An 18,268-nucleotide genomic window follows, 5' to 3' on the forward strand; every position below is an offset into this window, starting at 1 on the left:
TCCTCATTTAGCACCGTTCAAGGGGCGGACCAGAAATCCCCAAGTTTCTAAATTGGAATTTCATTCCCCCAGGTACTTCTGCTCATATGAGAAAAGTTGGAATGCATTTGATCTGTCCTAATTTCAATTAATTAGTGACAATGGTTGCTCGGGGAGTCCCATAGGGCAGAGGCAAAAATGGGTTGATGAGAAGTGAGCTTCAGAAAAGTGATGGGAGAAGTGGCATCAATAAACTGTTAGAGACTCATTAGCAGGCTAAATGGCTCTCCCAAAGTCACGACACTTTAACACAGGACCTGGAGCCTAATTACTGGACACAGTATCCATTACAAGGCCCTCCTCTGCTTCCCTCTTCACATACCTCTCTTTTCATTCCTCTGTCACGGTGGGATCAACCAATTAATGATTGCTTTGCAGAGTGAGATTAGAGAACTATTTTGGTAAAGATGACTGTAAAAGATGTCAAACATGACAACAAATTGTTGTCTGTGTTAATTAAGATCTTTTGTTATGTAAGGATGGCTGAGTTACCTTTCACATCCAAACTGTGGTCTGTCAGGGCAAAACATGAAAGAGCAAAAGTGGCCATCGTTGATGGGATGTGTATGAGTAAAATGCAAATGGACTGGAGGTGGTTGAATGTCCTTCTCTTGTTAAATCAACCTCCCAAATCTGTGGCACCTTTTCTGGGCTTTAGACTCAGAGCATCCAGATGTTCTGCATCATAATGTGATGTTGCGCTAAAGTTATTAGGTAGTCCTACTATTGAGCTGAAACCGTCTCAATATTCATAAATATTCACACATGGACAGAAAAGATTCATACTTGCATTTTTTCATGCAAACACAAACATTTCTTGACATTCAAGCTTCTTCTGGCCTTTGGGTTCACTGTATTTATGTCTACATTTGGAGGCTCCTCTGATTGGCTCAATCCACAAATGTATTTTTAACAGCTTTTGGTAGAACAACTCTTTTGGAAACAAACATCATGGTATGACTGTCACTGTGAATCAAAATATTCACAATAATTCACTTGCAATTTCAAAACTCAGTGTTTTCAATGTTTGAAACTCTATGAGTGTCAAACTCATGGCCACAGGGCCAAAACTGGCCCACCGTAACTTTTTATGTGGCCCTCTAGACACAGAAATAGAAGCTTCAAGACATTTGAGTGTTTAAATGTTTAATCAGTCAAATGAAAGCGGATTTTAGGGGCTGCACAGTGGCGTTGTTGCCTTGCAGTAAGAAGGTCCCGGCCCAGGGTCTTTCTGCACCGAGTTGGTTTGTTCTCCTTGTGCGTACACGGGTTCTCTTCAGGTACTCCGGCTTCCTTCTACAGTCCAAAAGCATGACTGTCAGGTTATTTGGTCTCTCTAAATTCTCCTTAGGTGTGAGTGTGTTTGTGTGTGGTTGTTTGTCCTGTCTGTCTCCGTGTTGCCCTGCATCAGACTGGCGACCTGTCCACAGTGACCCCACCTCCAGCTCGAATTGTCTCCCTGGAGATAGGCACCATCCAGACCCCACTAAGAAAAAGAAAATGGATGAATGAAAACAGTTTTAATTTCCATGATGCCAAATTACATCAATGTGAAAAGATGTTCAGTAATATTTCATTTTAAGAAGTACGTTACTTCTTAAAGCAACGTACTTCTTTAAGAATTATAGTTATTTAGAACTACCTAAATAACTATTAGGTAGTTATTTATTCATATTTCAACAGCGTGTTGAAGACTTTTATCAATACATACACAACCTTTGAGGACATTAATGATCTCAGTATGACCCAAAATGAAAATGAGTCTGACACCCCTGATCTGGAATGCAGGTCAATGGTCATTCTATTGTTCCCCAAAGCAAAGTTAATTCAGTATGTCCACTCTTTAAACCGCACATAGATTGTACTACAAAAATAAAACAACTAATTTTAGCATTGTTGGAATCAAAATGTTTTCATTTACAACTGAGAAATGTTCAACAAACAAAATCATGCACCATTTGTGATGAATCCCTGAAACTAAAGTTAAATCAAGAAAATGTTATTAAAGAAAGGAAAGGAGAAAAAAAAGATATGTCAGACGGCTTAAAAATTAGGGAATATCTATAGCAAAAGGGGTTGCACAAAAATACATCTCATGTCCTCTAATATGTTCTCTGAATGGGGCCCTAATTGGCTGCACTGTGTGAATAGGCAGCTGGCCGAGGGGGTGCCTTCACAAAGAAACACACAGTAAGACGGCCTGGAGGAGCTTTACTACCTCTACCTACACACTAAACAAAAACTCTGACAAGAGAGAATGACAGAAAATAGCAAAGTGATGAGTCTGGCAACTGGGGGCTATGTTGGTCATGTAACAGAGTGGAGTGGAAATCGACAAAACAGAGAGGGAGAGGAAAAGAGATAGAGCAAGCAGATGAAAAAGAGAAGGTAATCACAGAAGATTATCTTCTTGCGATAGAGGCAGCGCTGCAAGGATAAGTAGGCTATCCTGAGAAGGACAATTCCAAACCAGTCAATAAAGCCCAGTGTCTGAATCCCTGAACCGGGCGAATGAGGTGGGGTGTAGTGCTGCTTGAGTGGCAGTTAGGGCAGTCAGTAGACCAAAAGTGGCCATCATGATGTAGGTGCTGCAACACTTTAGGGAGGTGGGGGCGGGAGGGGTTTCATTCCTAACCCGCATGTGTTCCAGTTCCCACCAGTGCTGAAACACTGAGTTTCTTTAAGTCAGGATAAAAACCCAAGTGTTTTGAGCTGCCTTTGATTAATTACAACTGGAACTGTCTTACAGCCTGTCACTGTTCTTCTTTACTTTGCATCTGGAATGTGACGTTTCTTGTTTTATTTTTCTTCTAATCATGTAAAGCACTTTGAAATCCCTTGTTGCTGAAAATGTGCTGCACAAATAAAACTGCTTCACCTGGTCTTACCTTACTAGTTTGCATATTGAATACATGCTAATGCTCAAATCTAATAAGTTATTGCTTATTAATTTACTTTTACAGTTTATTTCAAATAATTGCAAAGGTAAAGCTGAACAGATTGAATTGAAAGGGTTAAATCTCCTATAAATATCCATGCATGTTTGTGTGAGAAAACATGCACCCTAATGTCCTCCCCATTCTGTGAGGTATCACAGAATGGGGAGGGAAATCCAGGGAAATGCCCTTCCAGAGACACCAACGGCAACAATGGATCAACTCTCAGAAAACAAGACCTAAGGGTCCACCAATGCACCAAAATCACCAGGGCCTGGCACCAGTGCATGATGCACTTGCACAAAACTTTGCGATACACCCACCACCCAAATTACATGGGACCCCAGCCCAGGGATGACACACCCCAGACTCACCCAGGAGCAGCACAGCTACCGATATCCTGGTGTCCAATGCCAGCACTCCAGAGTCAGTATTCTGCTTATTTTAGCTCATTCAACAAACCTGGATCAAATGAAAGTGCATTAGCAAGCCTCTGCAGAACTCTGGCATGGTGAGGTGGTAGTTGGAACATTTCAGTCAGAAAGTCTTCACCCTTGAGGACTGGAGCTGGACACATATATACTAAAAGTGTCGCTTGCAGCGACCATAAAGTCATCTCCCTAAGCCACCAAAAACCTTCAGGGGCCACATCCCTCAGCACTGGATCCCCCAGCAAGCCCAGCTCACTGCTGAAGGTGGAGGAGCTCCAGCAGGAGCTTCATAAAGAGACAGAGGCCCAAATTCAAAGCAAACTTCTTCTTTGGCCCCATGTTCCCCTTTAAAACCTGCAAGTGAGTATGTGTCAACAGCTTTGGGTTCTTCTGTTCAGCACTGTTTAAAATAACCAGAAAAAATATAACTCCATTTCTCCTACTGCTTTCCATCACTAAAGCATAATGTGTGGAAAAATGATGCATTTTGGATGAGACAGGTTAGAGGGAAATGGCATCTGATATGACCTCCATTTTGTAAAATGGTCACAGTCATAATGGAAACTCCGGGAGGTAAGGAGGTTGACAAATCCAACCTGAACACACTAATGTATACGTAGAAAGCTATTTGAGGCACACATACACACATTTCAAGATGTTTCAAAACTTGATGAAAAGAAAAAGTGAATGCTTACACTGTAATGTCATTGTGTCAAAAATAAGAAACACATATAGGTTGTCCTTTGGAGCTTCCCAAAAAGGAGTTATTGGTTTCTAAATGCTTTGGTTGCAACTTATGGAAGAAACGGGCACAACTGTAAAATGTTTCATCAAGACTTTCCACTTTTGTTGCAACGTACCATTCTGATATGATAGAGATAAACACATGATAAATGACAGCAAACAAACCAATCTGTTTCCCTCCACAAAATGTCAATTGGAAGAATCCCAAATTATCCCAGCAGTGCTTTGCTCATACTGGGAACCATCAAGCATCTGCAGACATCATCTGTGCTTTGCTACTGCTGTACACAGCATAGCGGGATACCTGCACTTACAACCTAACAGATGTTTATGACTGTGTGTGTGTGTGTCACGTTTTGTGAGAGTCAGTCTGCATTCAAGCATCATAGAGTTTTTATATTCATGCTTTTGATTTGATGTATCTGAGAGTATTTCCCCTAAATAAATATCTGTATAGTGTGTGTGTTTGCAGAGACCTTCTGCCCTCCCACCACATCAGCTGCCATCTGGATAAGTGATTGTCTGCTGTGACAAAAAGTTAAAAAGAGAGGAGGATGTGTACAACCCACTTCTAAAAAGCCCCTTTTATTTTTTTACATCTGTTTTATTAGCATGGTGAGTCTCTGCTGTCAAGATAATTACGCAGTGGGTACTGTGAGCAGGGATTGTGCATCACTGTACAATGTTTGAAAATGATCAGTGACTTAAGGCTTTTAGTGAGTTAAAGAGCTCAACACTCCTTCCTGCTCAGAATGTAAAGCCATGTTGACTCATGAGGTACGATAAGAACTACACTGACAATTTCTCTGTAGAAAAGGTTGGACTACATTTCATTCAGTTCAAAAACACAGTTTGTGGATTTTTTTCTGTAGAAGTGCTAAATCGCTGGGTTAGTTCAATTATATTTGACATTATAATGACTAATTCTATCCCTTATGGATGGATGTAATAGTTATTGTTGATGTTTCTCTGGATCAACACACCAGACCTCTGCAGAAATCAAGAGTTACTATTGAGACAACTGAGCCATTTAAATAAAGTGTGGTGGTGTATGGCCAGGTCTGAAACATGTAGGGAAATATTCCCTCCACCTCCCCCAAGAACTGGAGTTAAGAATTAGAGACCACAACCATACTCATTCTGAAAGGAGCTCAACATAAGGGAGAACTGGCCAGACTGAAATCTCATTATCGAAGAATGATTTTGTGCAAAAAATGTAATGAACATGTTTCATTCATCATAGACCTATCCTGACTTGTTCAAAGAAGCATAATAGGTCAGCTTTAACAAGTAGTTTTATAAATATAGTTTGACACCTGAGTTAGCTCATCATAATCTATGCTAGTCCATGTGTGCTGGGCCTGTAGCATTATTTTACTTCCAGAAGAATGAGAGCAATGCTTCCAGAGGGAAACTGGCCCAGTGAAAAGGAACAAGTGTTTGTCTGAACTGCTTGTTCCTTGTGTCTCTGATCATGACTCCAGTCCTCTTTAGCTCCTGTCCTGCAATTTTTACAGGCATTCCTTCTGCAGCACACCTGAGTCAAATGTATGGCTCATTACCAGGACTGCACATGGCTGACTGATGCACTAATGAGGGAATTCAGCTATTTGATTTATGAGTGCAAGAGAAAGAATGCATCTAAAAGATGCAGCATCGTAGCTCATGAAGACTGGACTTGGGTTCCCTTTAAGTAGATCATTTAATATTAATCAAATCACTTGATTAAGACATCTCTAATCAACTATTAAGTAAACTATTAAATCGTAATCTCTTTTAAACTAGTTCTCTCTTCATTTTCAGTCTATTCACTTATTCATTTATTTACACAGTTTCACACACATCAGGTCCCTGTGTGTGTGGCATCCTCCACAAAAATAATTTGCCTGCACCAGTCATTTAGAAACCATTCCTACCTGTTTAATTTAGCACAGTGTGTTCCCAGTAATGTCTTTGATCCAGCCTTATTTTCTTCTCTGTCTCTCCATGCCTGCCCCTCCTCCATGACTCTTCATCCCGTTCTCTTCACATGGCTTCCTCCACCGCTCTCCCTCTGCGTTATGCAGATAACCTGGGAATGCCATATATCCCCAGCAGGTCAAACAGAGGTCACAATCACACACTGTGACAGTAGGGGCCAATACCAGTCAATCATAGCGAGGGGGACGGGATTTTAGTTCTCTGACTAAACTGTAGCAAATGATGTATGTTTGTGTGTGAGTGTGTGCGTGTGTGTGTGTGGGTGTGAGTGTGTGAGAGTGAGTGCGTGCGTGTGCACGTACGTGTGTGTGTGTGTGTGAGTGGGGAAGCATGGGGAAGGAACATAAGATTCCTTCCCCATGCTCTGTATGCCTCTTGATGTCGCTGTCCTGGATTGTCGAACAAGCCAACTGTGATTCCTCTTCTGATTCCTTGCAGTCTGTTGATCCAGTAGGGATCTCACCCTGAACACCTGCCCTCCCACCCTCCAACAGTCACTCACTGGCACAACTCCTGGAAACAAAGAGAGAGACACAATTGCCATCGGAACTCATCACCCACTTCCTGCTTATCCCTTTTTGGATCCTTATTCATTCTGGGACAGAAAGAAAACGCCAAGAGGTCATCTTCATATTCTGCAAAAAAACTGTTCTATTTTGTTCCCGACCCAAAGGGGAGAAGTGTGCAAGAAAATGGATGGATCTATTTTCCAGTGTGGATCCAGACTACAGTCTTTTAAAATAGCACTGATGCATGCTGTAATTTTTTTTTTTAAATCTGGTAGCCACAATTCCAGACTGCATGAACATGGACTCATATTTCACAAACACGTTTCCATGTTACATGAAAGATGTGTGACAACTACAACCACCTGAGTTGTAGTTATAGCACAGTTATAGCACTGTCCTATAACTAGCACAGTGCTATAACTAGCACTGTGCTAGTTATAGCTCCACAGTGCTATAACTAGCACTGTGGATCTACCAGAATGTTCCAACTCTAAAGGTTTCTCTGCCTTCCTCAGAATGACTGACCAACTGCTGAACAAGAACAAGATCAAAGAGGTGCAATGTAACTCTGTTGTTGTCAACAAGATTAGAGTTGTAGAGAGGCTTTCTTGTTTACAATGCTCCCTTACCACCAATCCAAAGTGGTATCTAAAGAAAATATCTAAAGACGATCATGAATGTCCTGTAAGAGCTGGTTATGGAACTAGACTTTAACAAACTAAAAAATGAATGACTAGCTGCCTCTGCATCTGGTGAATACACCCTACTTAAAGTTTACAGTATGTCACATTGATGTAATGTGGCAGTATACAGATTTGATTTGAAAAAATATTTAGACACACAACTCTTATCCTGAAGGTCTTTCTGATGTGCTTCATCTCCATACTCCATCTGGGCTTTCTCCCATTGAAGCGGATTTTACTGGTACAACGTCAACAGGGTCAATCAACAAACGGAGGAAGTTATCAATGATGTTGATTTTCTGCACTGTTTTAGAGTTGTAGTTTAAGTAATAGCGGCAGAGGAAGTGAACAGATGCTGTCCATTGGGCTTTGCACTTTTCTCTTCGGAGGATGGTTGTTTACAATGCAGCCCTTTCGTAGCATTGAAACTGACGTGTTGCATACATCATGGCCAAACATTTGCAACTGGGTAAAACTTCGACAGAGTCCACGTCTCTCAGAAGCAATCATTTCTCAATAGCTGAGAGTCCAGTCGCCCTGGAGGAAACAAAGCGTCTGGTTTTTACTAGGCTAGTTGATAGAGCAAGAAATTAATAGGTAAAAGTAAATTTACAGCCATTAATTTACTGCTCTAGTCAGGGTAAAACAGGAGTGGTACTGAAAGAAAAATGCTCATAGTTTGTATTTATGTATTGCAACCTCCACCTATAGACATGAGTAATTGATGAAGAATGAACACAATAAATCTTGAATGAAAAAAGCTGAACTATGCTATCTTTGTAAAGTGATTGGGCTCAGCCTTATGAGGATACTGGAGAATTTAAACCCATTTTATTGTATTGCTAAAATGTGTTCTTGTTCTTATGAAGAATTTCTACTTTAAACTTGAATTCCACAAATAAAATGTTTATTGAACTGTGTACTGTGCATTGAGAGAAAATATTCACTTATTTTTTTCTTACAACCAAGTGAAGGTCAAAGAGTCTTAAGTTTAAAAACATTACTAATTTTACATTTTTTTAAACAAACACCAAAAACAAAAGAAAAAAGTGCTAAAGTCACAAATATCATGTGTTGAGCTTCTTCACCCTTGTAACTCTTTCTTTATAAAATCAAGCCACACAACACACTAAACCTTGGATGTTGGCTGGAGGTAGCATACTATAAGGATGATGAAAGACTAAATTAAGATAATTAAAGAAGGAAGATGAGCATACTAAGCTAATCAGTCAGGTTGGATTAGACTCAAACATTTCTAAGTGCTTGAGCCAGGTCAGGTTGGATATTTTGCGCCCAATCTAAACTCTATAGTTTTTTTCTAAAGATACAGACCAGAAAGAAGTTGTGAGGCTGAGTATTCAGATCACAGTGGGTGTAGCACTCATAGTTTAAGTGAAGTCGTTTAATTTCATTGTTCAAACATATTTATTGGGGCCACAGTCAATGGTTTCTGTCACTGTGAAAACAAAGATGTGTTCATCTGCTTTATCTGTGTGATGGAATCTTGATTATTATTACATATTAATCAAATAAAGATTCAACGCAACTGAAAACCTATACCATTCCATTCAAATTTGGAAATATGTTAGTGATCCCAAAGGAAAATTAAATGTAACTCATATCAAATCAAATTCTTCAGAGTCATTGTAGATGGTAATGATTGACAGGAAAGACTGCCTGTGCAGTCTGTATTGCAGAGAATTTAAAGAAGATTCTGACTAAAGACAGTTTCTCTAAACTGTGAAAAGGATGGTGATGGTTGTCCATAATTTTCTTGTTTTTATTTAAAATCTCTTTCCTTCGTCTCCAGAGGTTCCACAGTCGTCCCCAGTCTGCTTTGTCCCATCCTGTAGACAACTTCACTGTTGCGTCTCTTGTCCAGTCTGTTGTTCAGGTGAACACAGAAGTATTTCTGTTCATCAACAATTTCCACTCCTCTCCCATGATGTAAATAGGGTTTGATCTAACATCGTTTCTCCTGAAAACTAAATAAGTATAGTTATAAAAATAGATTATGATGTAATTTTTTGACAGAATCAGCTAAAGTGATGGACAACAAAAATGTCTAGTACTGGGGTCCTCGAATCCAGGCTTCCAGGGCCGATGTCCCTCATTCAACATGCCTTAATGAGACAACAGAAGAGGTTCTGCTCAGCTGTGGTGAAGCAGAGCCACATCTAAAACCTTCTAGGCCTGGATTTGAGAATCCCTGGTTTAGTGCAACCTCTGCATATATCAGTCCCTTGTGAAACAAAAAAAAATGGGGGTGTTTTTTTGTTTTTTTATTTGTTCAGATCTCTCGACTTACAGGATGAAAATGATGACTGTTGCTACTGGTAAAGAAAGAGGCTCTGTATCAGGAGTAGTTAACTTCTTCTAGGTGGTTTCCAGCCCTCACTGTGGGTCAAGAAGTTGGGGTTCATCTGTTATTGTAATGTCAGTGATAAAATGCCCAAGTCATTAAATTGAAATTGTTAATATGTCCAGCTGTGGACCCAGCATCAGGTACAGGTATATCAATAAATCTTTCAGATCAGGATGGCATGCATTGATCAACTGGCAGGGAGACATGTTCTACCTTAATTGTTAATGAAAAACACAGAAGCTGATTACAGAAACAATTGTAAACATGTTGTCTTACTAAAGTCATTTAAGATCCTATTGTGCAGTAATTCCCAAAGTGTGGGGTGCGCCCCCTGCAGGGGGAGCACACTGACATTGCAAGAGGGAGGGGAAGCAGTATGGTATGGATGAAAGGGGGAAAAAGAAGTTACACAAAAGTGTTTCACTGTAAAGATGAATTGTAGTGTGTTTTGTTACAACCTGAAGAGTGAAATAAACTTCAGTGGAGTTTGAAAACAAAATATATGCAAAATATATGTATAGGTTAATGTCTGGTTGAATGATGTGTGTGGCCAGTGCAGGGTTTGTTTTTTTTCTTCTTTTTTTTTTTTTTTTTTTTTTTTGTATGTGTGTGTGTTGGGGAGGGGGAGATTGTTCTCCATAAGGGGGCCCAGAAAATCTTTAGGAACCACTGCTATCCTGTGTCTCTGATGCCCCTTGTGGCAGGAGATTGTAATATCCCTCATACATGAGTAGAAAAGCTACATTGTTCTTTTTATTTGTGTGTGTATGATGTGTGTTAAAACATTTGAGTTATTTATTTTATTTATTCAAAAATTTAAGTTTTTATTCTTAGGTAATACTATAACTGGGTATTTAAGAAAGAACTTCTATTAATCAGTTGTATAGTCCTAAAATCTCAAAACCAGCTGTTTTTGTTTCTGTCTTAGTGTCGCTATGTCTGCTAACATTCTGGGAATAAGAAAACTTTGTTTTTGTCAAACACTACAAACCTGATCTAAAAAAAAAAAAACATCTTGTCTGCAATCTTAAAGAGGAGGTCATGTGCAGATTAATCTTTAATGTTTGAGAGAGAGGAGAAAGAGAGGCTGCTGTTTATTTAAGGCATGTGAGGATATGAAAAGAAATTTGCAATTTTATTGGTTTTCCAAACCCATACAAGCTGTGCAAAATGGTCTTGAGATATATATATATATATATATATATATATATATATATATATATATATATATATATATATATATATATATATATATATATATATATATATATATATGAGAACAAATTTTAATTTATCTGAACTTGCAAGAGGAACATTGGTGTAGATTCTCAGTCATCCAGTCTGTGACTTTTTCTTTTGTTTCTTTTCAAATCCTGAATATGATTTTAAGTTGTTGTCACACAAGCAGGGAAATTAGGATTCGCGGCCGTTCTTCTACACAAACACTGTTTAGCCAAGACTGCCACTTTAAGATTCAAATTATTTTCAATAAAAAATTAAAGCAATCTTCCTTTTTAAATCTTTTCTAGTCAGATATTTTTAGAGTTCTTGCTGAGTAAATCACCCTCTTTTGGGGGGGAGTGAAGGATTTATTACAACAAAGAACTCCAGATTCTGCAGTATCCTGAATGTGGAATTGGTCTGGCATATGAAGCAGGTTTTCTGCATTGTTTTCTGCAGATGTCGGTTTTGTCGAGAGGAACCTTGACCTTTAACCATTAAGCTTGTAGCCTCTGCAGCTCCAGACAAAATTGTCCACTCAACCAAAGGTGTACACAGGTCATTGACGCTTTCTATCCGCTCACCAAGATGAAAACTATCCTCATGTGCCTGCAAGGCTGAGCGGAGAGGGAGAGAAGAGTCAGAATCAGCCACTCAGAGGTATAAAGTCTGCCTGCCTGTGAGACGAAGCAGCGAGGATTGCAGAAATCAGAACTGGGGGAAGACAGAGGCAATTTCACCATCCCTAGTTTCCGACACAAAATTGTTGCTAAATGGAAAAATAATGGAAGTGGCATCATTGGCCCCCCAGCATGATGCTATTAGCATGCCGGTGACATGAAGCGCGGAGACCGACAGCAGTTATGTATTTTTGCAAGTAGGTATATAATTTATTGTGAGGAACACAATTTACATGGGTAGTCAATGCCTGTTTTATGGGCTCACAAATAGATGTATGAACTGAAGCATATAATGGTGGGGAGCAGCAGGCAAATGCATTCTAAATCTACCAAATGTGTTGCATGGAAAATGTAACCAAGGAAAATAAAACAAATTAATTTGTGCATGTTGTATGTAGTGCCTTTTGATTTAGGAATTTAATCTGAGAAATTTGTTCTCAAGATAAGTGCATAGATTGTGAGGCTCTTACATTTATTATAGTTACTGCATAGGGAGGAGACATTGTGACTTATGAAGCCAAAACATATACAGCCAAAATAAAGCTGACTCTGTTTGCAACGTTTGCACACATAATTATACGTGTTGTGTTTCCCCAATCATAATAGCAAAAGCTCTCACAATAATTGACTGGTGTGTTGGGCAGATGGAAACTGGGGTGCAGCATAGTAATTAAGAAGGATACAATAATAAAAACCTACAGATAGGCAGAAGCAGAACAGTACATGGAATCAGCATAGACACAGCGTAGACAAACTGCAGTGAACAATGGAAATCGAGGCATTGACATACTGAGCAGTGGTGAAACCATGTGAGTCTAGTCAGAGGTATCAGAGCAGCTGGGAGAGATTCCAGGTCAGGGAAACTGAGGTATGACGACTTCTAAACACAAAGAACTCAGACGGGCCTGAACTAAATACAGATCATCAATAAATCAAATGTGAAAAATATAGCACAAGCATAACCAAGCTGAACAGTACATGGAATCAGGGTAGACACAACAGGAATGTTTGATTCACATTCTGTTCAATATGAAACAAACAGAAATTACATTAATGTAAACTCTGTTTGAATCAATCAAATTTTATTTGTATAGCACATTTCAGCTACAAGGCATTTCAAAGTGCTTTACATCATAAACACAAAACACAAAGGCATGCAACATAGAATAAAATACCAAGGTTTTTTTTTTTTTTTTCCCTCTTTTTTCCCTTTCTTCCCCCTTCCCTTTGACACGGAATTTAAGCGCCTGTTACCGCCGGACTCCGCCGTCCGTTTAACCACGGGTATTCGCCGGGCCCTGTTGCCCACAACAGGACAAAAAATAAAAATAATAAATAAATAAATTACATACATATCCACAAAATCAAATCCATACATATTACATTTCAAATGTAACTCTAAACAGGTGTGTTTTTAGTTGAGATTTAAAGGAAGTCAGGGTTTCCGCTGTTTTACAGTTTTCTGGAAGTTTGTTCCAAATTTTCGGTCCATAGATGCTGAAAGCTGTTTCTCCTCTTTTGGTTCTGGTTCTGGGGATGCAGAGCAGACCAGAACCAGAAGACCTGAGAGTCTGGAAGGTTGATACAACAACAGCAGATCTTTGATGTATTGTGGTGCTAAATTGTTCAGTGATTTGTAAACTAACAACAATATTTTAAAATCTATTCTTTGAGCTACAGGGAGCCAGTGGAGGGACTTTAAAACTGCTGTTATGTCTCTGTCTTCCTGGTTCTAGTGAGAACACGAGCAGCAGCATTCTGGATCAGCTGCAGCTGTTTGATTGATTTGTTGGACAGGCCTGTGAAGACGCTGTTATAATAATCAATGCAACTAAAGATAAACGCATGAATGAGTTTCTCTAGATCTGGCTGAGACATTAGTGCTCTAATCCTGGAGATGTTCTTCAGGTGATAGAAGGTGATAGAAGTTAATTTCTCAACACAGAGAAATAAACTAAGTTATTTATAAAATTAGTTAAAAATAATCAAGAAATGATCACAGCACAAACACAAATGTAAACCATGGCACAGATACTTGGGGATTATATATGTGTGGGTAGTGTTGGGTCTGGATGAAGTCATTTTGTCCAAGAAATAAACAGCAACCTGAAGCTGGGCAAATGTCAGTGGCAGGGAGGCTCTGGAGGAAGAATCACTTCGGCCAAAACATACACAGCCAGAATCCAGAATCCAGAATCCAGCGGTGAGACTATTACATAAAGGATGTCTGAAGACCAGCCTGCTGGCCTCAAGAGTCACCAGGGGAGGCTAAGAGGTTGGTCTGAAGGCAGCAGAAACACATGAAGGGGACAGGTCCATAGACACCAGAGTCCTATTGAGGAGTTGTGTACATTGGCCCGGTGGCCTGGAGAACCCACAGATGGAAATAAAGATGTTCTATGATTGGAATCTCATAGTGTCTCTATAGGTTTCTCCAGGATTCCAGCTGCACTGGGAGACAGCTGGCATGAGTGGATCCCAGAAGAGCCTGGCAGTCTGAGAGAAGTGTGTGGCAGTGTATTTGTGAGTGAATGTATTCTGAGTGACTCGTATGAACATACTGGATTATTTCTAAGCTAAGGAACCCATTTAAGTGAGAGGACTGTCATGTTTGTGAAGTTGAAGGTAGAAGTTGGTAGAGTACCTAAAAATTGTACTCAAGAGTCGCACTACTTCAATGTATTTTTACTCAAGTAAAAGTAAAAAGTAGGTGTCCAAGAAATTACTCAAGTAAGAGTAAAAGAGTATTTGGTAAATTTGGAAATCAACACTTTGAATTTGTAAATAACTGAAAAAGCCCCAGAATGATTGTTCCCATCTGTATAGAGTTGTTACTCTGCTTATTATAATCTAAATATAGGATTGGAAGTTTACCATATTGAGTATTAGTTATGTGCACATGGCCCCGCCTTGCTTCACTCCCATCACTCACACATGCCAGAAGATTTGCACTTGTCTCACTTGCAACAAGTGACAAAATGGAGCTGGAGGACAATAAACTAAAGTTGCATTAGTAAGCCAGCCAAGTGCAAGTGCAGGTCTGGAAGTATTTTAAACTTTTAACTTTCAATTAGAGGTAACCAGTCAGGCTGGATTCAGCTTGGCTAAATGAAGATCAAGGATGTATATTTGTCCCTCTCCCATGCTTTATATCAGATCTTTGTGTACCCAGGGGTCAGGGCAGAAACAGGACGATAGAGCACAACTCGGGGATCACAACTTAGTGTTGTGGGAACAGTCTCTTTCAGTGGACACAGATTGGAATATGATAGCACGGCTATTAAGGACGAGGACGTGTCAATTGGAATTAGATTTCATCTCAGGGTTGTCTGGTTTCTAAAGGAGGCATGTGTGTGTGTGCGTGTGTGTGTGTGTGTGCGTGTGTGTATGCGTGTGTGCGTGTGTGTGCGTGTGTGTGTGTGTGCGTGTGTGTATGCGTGTGTGTGTGTGTGTGTGGATATGTATGTCAGTGTTTCTGTATGTCTGCCCACCATTGATGGAGATTTCTTAATCATCTTTCTCCCCAGTCAGTGTTTGGTTCTCTTGTCATGTGGGTCTTGTCACAGTGACATTTAAAATATTCATTAATTAAGTTGTTGACTTGATGAGTTTTCTCTGCTGCTCAAACTGTACCTGAAGCAGACAAATGCACACACACGCGCATACACACATTCAGGTAAGATCTGAAGGCTGCATAGCAGTTCAGTTACGAGCAACATTCTGTTGCAGCAACAAATTCCTGGGATCCATTCCCAGGCTGAGCATGCAAACTCTGCATGGAGTTTGCATGCTCAGCCTGTGTATGGACAGGTTCTGTACAGGGACTCAAGTTTTCTTGCACTATGTTATCTTTATGTCTGTGTTTGTGTGTTTGTCCAGTTTGTCTCTGTTTTTCCCTGTGATAGTCTGGTGACCGGTATAAGATGTACCCAGTCTCCAACACTCAATGCCACCAAGCCTCAAGAATCCTGAGGAGGAAAGTAGTGCAGGCAACATGGGGGGACCAAAGGGATGCACTGTTCAGAAGAACTACGGAAAATGGAAATAAACAGCACTCCAAAAACATCATGAAGCTTTTAATGTGTACAAAACAAGAACATGGAACATGCTGTAGTCAGAATAAATAAAACCTTTATGTTGTTATGAGTTCATTATTTCCATTAAATGATTATATAAAATGACGCTCTGTTTCTACTTGTTACACTAGATTTTAGTTAAGATGTTAAAGTTGTTGTGAAATAGATAGAAATTAGTAATAGAGATGGTTCCCAGCTTGATTTATTTTCATACCCGTTAGATGTTTCCTACGTTGTTGTTAGAGTTAGAAATATTTTGATTATGATAAGGTCTTTATCTGTCATCTTAAATTTAATTATACTGCTAAGAGGTTGTAAGCTGAAGAAACCCTCAGGTTCTCCTTACTGACTTGCTACCAGACCTGTCCACCGGGCAAACCTCGTTAAAACTCGTTATTAATGTTCTCTTACACTTCAGCAAGTGTCAGAGAACTCTTTTGAATCTTTGTTCACCAGCATCAAAGATTCAAATGATACTAGTGAACAGTTAGGAGAGGTGGATTTTACTTTATCTTATCACTAGTGTAAACAGAAATAATTGTGTTTTGTATTGTTGAACAGAAAGAACCACAGTTTAACACAAGAGAGACATTTTTCTTGTTTTCTTTAAGATATAGAATGGAATATTCAACAAAACAATTTCTAGTCAGAGTCAGAATTGAATTTTCTTAGAGTTTTGGTGATGTTTGGTCATGTCATATTTCAGTAGAATGCAGTGCTTAGACATTTACAGATTAACTAGTTAAACTAACACTAAGATCCATCAAATCTCTCATCGCTGGATAGTCAGAGGTTTCACAAATAGGAATCTAAATTGATTATTGTGGACTCTGTCTTTCTCTGCCAGGCTACATAAAAAAGAGACAGTCCACATGACAAATCAGGTCAAACAGTTCTTGACTGAAATAGATAGGGATGGATTTCCTCCCAGGAGATGAAAAGCCATTTGTTTTCATTTTATAGACGGCCATTGCCCCACATCTACTTCAGGCTGCACGTTTCAGCCATCTCTGTTCCCAAATCAGATCTGTGACTGCTTTACAAACTTACTGTACTTTAATATGTATTTTAATAGTACAGTGGCATAAAAACAGCACTGTAGTTATAAGTAAACTTATCCCAGCACGTGAACCAGTTCTTCTCAGTTTAGACTAATTCTACGGAGTAAATGCCAGAAGGTTGACAGAATTAACACATCATCATCATCATATCTGTACTCATGTCCGTACATCTGTGATGGACTAGTAAAGTTTAACCCAGGTCAGGTTGGCCTAAAAAGTCTGACCTGACCTGACCTGGTTTGGGATGGGAGAGGTGGGGGCCAGATGGGCAGGACCAGCTCTGCTAGGGCCTCCAGAAGTCAAGGGTGCCATAAGAAGGAGCAAGAAAAAAAATAACTTACACAATTCTTTTTAACTAATAGGTAATAATACAGTTTATTAATATGATTAATTCTGAATTAATTTAGCAAAAAATATTATTTAGTGCAAAAAACAATATGAATGTGTTGCTTAGCTCTCCCCCTAAGTTACTAAGAAGGAAGCTGAGGCAGAGCCACAGGCTGACGGCCTCCGTGCCACGGAGCATTAATGCAGCATTCATACAAGAAGAGCCCAACAATCATTAACACACATGGCTTTCTGAAGCTTCACATTTGAGCTTTAAGAACCAATTTTTGATTGATCTAACATGATATTCTAATTTTCTTACTCACAGATTTTATTTTCTTTATCTTTCAACCAGAATCATTAGAACTGCCCAAAAAAAAGCTTGAAATATTTTACTTTTAATAATGAAGCTCTATCAAAGGACTGTTTCACTTTCTGAGGTGACTGGCAAGAAATTTTAACACCTTTACATGATGTTCAATTTATTTAGATGTACTAATAATGCTTCATAGACTGAATTTATTTAATAAAGTGGTGCAGGTGTTCATAGAAAATGTCTTCTCATTTTGTGATTGCTGGCCTTATATTCAAGCTCATCACAATAATAAAATCTTCATCACTATAACTAACAGGTGCAGTGTTTAATTGTAGTGCTATAAAATGCTGTGTAAAAAATAACTACAGCGCAACAGAATGCTTTCCAACCATAATCTCAAGTGCTGTGAAATAAGACAGCTGGACATGATTCTCTGTGTGAAAATGTTTCATCTCTGGTCTCAAAGGCCTCTTTGTTTAGTTTTGAGCAAGGATTTGAGGATCCAGGTTTACCTCTTGTTGTGAGCACACAGTTATCAGGCAATTCTACAAAATGTTTTTCTCTTTTGACTTTTGTCACTTCTCAGATATGTTGTTAGGAGTCAATTATTTTATGTGAAATGTTTCAACATTATGTTTCAGGTGGGAATAGTAGTGAAATGTCCTGTTGAGAAAAGTTATGAATGAATGAATGAATGAATGAATGAATGAATGAATGAATTAATTAATTAATTAATTAATCTGTTGTCACTATGCTCATGTACAGAAATACAATATAAATTCAATATAAAAATAAATATGGTGATATTTACCACATTTACACACATATTATATATATAAACCACCATAAATTTTATTTTTATAGCACATTTAAAAACTCTTCGGTTAAGGTAGCCGAAGA

This window comes from Poeciliopsis prolifica, unplaced genomic scaffold, assembly GCF_027474105.1.
Source record: "Poeciliopsis prolifica strain line A6 unplaced genomic scaffold, Auburn_PproV2 SCAFFOLD022, whole genome shotgun sequence".
Lineage (NCBI taxonomy): Eukaryota > Metazoa > Chordata > Actinopteri > Cyprinodontiformes > Poeciliidae > Poeciliopsis > Poeciliopsis prolifica.